General features: G+C 35.2%; 2 protein-coding genes across 2 annotated transcripts in view; one reads left to right on the forward strand and one right to left on the reverse strand.

Moving 5' to 3' along the window:
- The window catches only part of LOC117119594 (complement C1q tumor necrosis factor-related protein 7-like), a 3,728-nt gene extending 2,614 nt beyond the window's left edge, over positions 1-1,114 (reverse strand). Inside the window, exon 1 of the mRNA XM_033264422.1 lies at positions 1,020-1,114. The gene's annotated coding sequence lies outside the window, so the exon portion shown is untranslated. The remainder of the gene's footprint in view (positions 1-1,019) is intronic.
- A 2,554-nt stretch (positions 1,115-3,668) lies between these two features.
- The window catches only part of LOC117119603 (branched-chain-amino-acid aminotransferase-like protein 1), a 7,225-nt gene continuing 5,953 nt past the window's right edge, over positions 3,669-4,940 (forward strand). Inside the window, exon 1 of the mRNA XM_033264437.1 lies at positions 3,669-3,825. The gene's annotated coding sequence lies outside the window, so the exon portion shown is untranslated. The remainder of the gene's footprint in view (positions 3,826-4,940) is intronic.

Genomic DNA, 4,940 nt, shown 5'->3' on the forward strand with positions numbered 1-4,940 from the left:
TCCACCACTGGAGTTGTTCGTAGCCTAAAGTTTTGATGGGATATCAACGCAGTAAAGTATTAGTGCTGAAGAGGTACATGGTACGAGTAGACCTTTCCGCTAAGACTCTTGGATGATATTGTTTCTAAGGGCCCACGAAACATCAGTGTTAAAACATACGCATGCATCAAGACCATATTGAAAGCGCCGTTATTTTTTCAACGCTGTTACTCCGCTTTTTCAGATTTTCAGTCAATCAATTGCCAAGAATAATGCCGAAACGGCCATAATAAGAGCGCCGTTAACCTTTGTGTCAAAGCGCAGTAATTATAATAAAAGCGCGTTACGTTGTCCAATTTCAACCAATCACAAGCTTGTACAAAGCCAAAATAGCCTTAATGAAAGCGCTGTAATTCTAATATAAGCGGCGTTAGTTTTATTTTAACGCCGTTACATAATTCTATAGTATTTTAACAAATCACAAGCTTGAAACCAACGCCAAAATGGGCGCCGAAATTGCCATAATAACAGGGTCGTTACGGTGCTTTTACTAATGGCCCTGGAGGAAGCATTACAACACGTGCGTTTACGGGACAAACGTTTGCTTGTAACGCGTTGGTCAGTTTTTAAGTTCGATTGACACTCCAGATTAGAAACGTCTATTAAGCTTGGCAAGCGTCTGAAAATTTTTATATTACTTTAATTATTTTCATTTTTGTTAAACCTCAACTTAATTCTTCCCAGGAATTTGTAATAAAGTGTGTTGTAGGCCTAGAGCACCATTGGTGGAGATGTGCGCTTTATAAATCTTCATTATTATTATTATGATTATTATTATTATTATTATTATTATTATTATTATTATTATTATTATTATTATTATTATTAGTATTATTATTATTATTAGTATTATTATTAGTATTATTATTACTTGTTTATTTCGTATTTATTTTGCTAAATAATACTAGTTGTTCATTTTTTTTAAAGGAATTATACATTCACTACAACTTCGATATTTATATAATAATGTTTCTACTCACCTACTCTCTTGATGCTGTCTCTGATGCAATGGTGTTTACAATGTCAGAGTCAGGTAAGCTTTCTGGGGTTTATATACAGGGAATCAAGGGCACACCAGGGGCGTCACGGTAAAATCCGATTAATAATTTATCTTTTAAGACTAAAATAATACCTTTCTATAACTAATAGTTAGGTCAATGTTATTAATATTAATAATCATGGCCACTTATGCCACTAAAAAAGACCAACTAAAATATTAAAATACAGAGGGCCCCTGGATATCGGCTGGCCTACGAGTTCAGCTAGAAGGGTTATTTTAAAATCAAGTTGAAATAAATAAAAAACGGAACAAAAATGCGTTTATGTTCTTATACTTGTATACTTGAATAGCGATTTTCCTTACAGTTACAAAGCGCTGTTAGCCACTCCACCAATACCCAACAATAAATACGGTAACGAACGATTGGATATCAAAGACATTCGGGGTTAGTGTGGCGATATATGTTGCTAATTATCTGAGGACTAGATGCATGTTATGACATTTGATTGACTTACACAAATAATTCAAATGTGTGTTTGTCTAACATAATGTACAGTAGTTATTATAGGGAAAATTTCGAACATGTATAGAGAGACTAGCCCCATAAACAAAAAAATTGTAATTAAAAACTTAATTAATGTATGTGTAAGTACCGGTACTCTGTTGTTAATTATGAATAAAATAACATAAAATATGAAAGAATATAGAAAGAATAGGAAAGAAACTCGGAGTGACTGAAATATATAATGAAAATATACAAAAATGATCAGTATGTCATTATTGCATTACTTTTTTGTAAAAATTGTGGGCACTAATCATAAGAGGTCTCGGTAACGCTGAAGTAACACCTACAACAGCGTAGCGATTTTATGGAAACCATACTTAAGCTGTCGAGCACTAACTGCACACGACTGTCTTCGGCCGACGCGATTCTTTAAAAAACGCAACGGATCGTTTTTAATGACAACTCTTTCAGACTGCCACCGAAAATCGGCAGACGGCGTCGCGTCGCCTAACGCTTACAGAGAACGGAGTTGGATTCGTCGTACGACGCAGTGGGTGCCCGGATTTAATTGTCATAATATGCCTAAATCTGTGACATACCGTAAAACATCGAATTGAAGTCTAATGGGCTTCATCTCGAGAAGAGGCCCACCTCGAATTGAAGCCCACCTCTTCAGTTTGTAAAATTTGCCTCGAAAAGAAGCCTTTCCTTCTTTTCGAGATAGTACAGTACATTCACTGTAAGCCTACATGAATTTTAAAATAATAAAATAAATTAAAAACACACTTGGTTTATACATGGAGGAAATATATTAAGAAGGAGAATGGTTTATACAGTAGTTTAAATGATTTAATGCCGGTTATACACACCATAATACATATTGATGTTACAGTGGCCCTATTGTTTTAAAGTAGGCCTACTAATTCCCAAAATTACAGCATTCATTTTCAAAAGAAGTCATCCTCTTCACTTTGCAAAAGTGGCCTCGAAAAGAAGCCCATCTTGAAAAGAAACCCATCTTGAAAAGAAGCCCATCTTGAATAGTAGTCCATCTCGAAATGAAACCCATCCTAAGTTCGCAAAAAAAAAAAGGGGGGGGGGGAAGCCCAGGGCTTCAAACCCACTGGTTTTACGGTATGCGCTCATACAGTGTATTGTGCTCTTTAAATTTACATTCTACATCTTGCAATGTAATTCATGGCCTAAATGTGTATAGCTGTGTACCTAATTTGTAGTTCCGCGATAGCTTTAGGATGAGGAGTTATTAATTGGTAGGCCACGCGTTCGTACCAGCGCAGTGTGTTGTGTTCATGGGTGCAAAAACACTAGATCTGGCAAGATCGCTTTATATTTGCACTTCACATCTTGCACTTTAATTTCCTGATATAAGGAATATATAAGTGTGTACTGGTGTGCACCTAATTCTTAGTTCCGTGGTAGATTAAGGATGAGGAGTAATTAGGATTAATTAAAGTGGTTGAGGATATGGGGTGTGGTGATCAATGTAAATGCCGTGCCCTTGGTAAATCTTAAAGCTACAATCATTTATTTGTAATTGTGGCTATCTCGGCTAATAAGGAATCACAACTACTCAAACAAGCTTACTATACTTTATTGTTCCATTATATTTATTTAATTTGTTAATTGCCGTTAATAATATATAACCATATAAATGTTTACTGTATATATTCAGCATTAAAACTCTCGAGTACTTATCTTTAATAATACTTTTATTGTATTCAGCCAAGGTTGTCATGCGTTATGTAAAATTACATTTGATTTTTTTTTTTGCAAATAAATTGCGTCAGACCTTACCAATCTAAAAGTAGTGTGAAGTACTACTTCCTTATTATTTTCTACTTGCTTTAATATTAGACTAGATTAGACAATTGATTAGTATTCACACCATACTTCATTCTGTCAGCATTATATACAATGGTGTAAATACACACACACGACGTATCTAGGGGTGCGGGGGCGCACCTTCCTCCAAAAATTACTCGCGCCCCGCCCCCCGCCCCCCCCCCCCCCCCAAAAAAAAAAATAGTTAAAAATCACCTTATTTTGCGAGTTAGCGCCCATCAACTGATAAGTTATTGTGGTGAAGCAAGGGAAGATTGAATTACAAACAGTTGAAACACATTTGCGCATGATCAACGACTTAATGCAACATTCCCCAAACTTACGGTATTCCGCTATTTTGAATGTGCATTGTTGTAACGAAGATCAATCACAGTGGAAAAAAGTGTGAACTAGCAGACATAGATGTCGGGCGTCATCGGTTAGTACTAATTAAGCTAACTTTCAATATATCATTCTTAGTACCAGTTGATATTATACCATGGACCTATTAATCGGTTCATGATTACACTAAACATAGCCTATAGTTGTATCTTGGGCTAACCCCGGCGTTGGCAGCAGTGCCAGGGTTGCCAGATAGTCGACAGTCTTCACGGCCAAACACACGCCATCTCATGGCCAAAATTCGGCCAGATTTTAATCTAATTAGAAGACAAAAGTGGGTACATAATTACAAGAAAATCAGCGGTCATTCGTTAGAAATTTAAGAAATTCAAATGATATACACAGAACAATGTTAAACTGTTTTTCATCTTTTAATTATCACCATAAAATACATGCCCAGCTACATCATTATAAATAGCTTATGTTCTTTAGTTGCTGGCATGTAGGGGCGAATCCACAGATGTCCGAAAGGGGGAGGGGCCGGGGCCGAAAAAGATAGCACCATCTTGGAGAAATTTTTGTTTTCTAGACGCCCGAAAATAACCTCTGATACGTTTGAAAATTGCGTTAAAATCACATTATTAAGATTGATCTAAATTTGATTTAAATGTATTAAATATTAAGGTACATTGTAGTCGATCTATAGCATTTACCAACTGTCTCGCATTTCAAATTGATTTTGGATGAAACACACATTTTGCATAATCGTGATCCATAATTTGTCACGTATTTAGCACAAATCTATGCGTGATAACGAATTATCACGAATTCAGGGGAAATGTATTTAAAATTAAAAGAAATTGGTTTCATTTAAAAATATAGGTCCTTATATAAATAATCATGCAGAAAAAATTCAACTGAATAGAAGCCAATTTATTAAAGAAAGTTTCACCCATAAGCATTAAATAAAATATTTTGTAAATAGCATTTAATTTTCCATATTTGTTGTGTTTGGTAATTGTTTGTACACATGTCCCTCATCACAATACAGTCTTTTAACGCCAACATAATGTCAATGGCTGCCGAATATCTGAAATCAGACGGCTACAAGTACCAGTACCAGTAAATGAGTCATTAGAGAGTACTTAATATTTATGTGAATATTTATTTAACTGACGCGTTAATAAAATGTATCAGTGAAATGTTTAGGTC

This window comes from Anneissia japonica, unplaced genomic scaffold (genome assembly GCF_011630105.1).
Source record: "Anneissia japonica isolate Jap-2015-1 unplaced genomic scaffold, ASM1163010v1 scaffold6016_len257023_cov185, whole genome shotgun sequence".
Taxonomy (NCBI): domain Eukaryota; kingdom Metazoa; phylum Echinodermata; class Crinoidea; order Comatulida; family Comatulidae; genus Anneissia; species Anneissia japonica.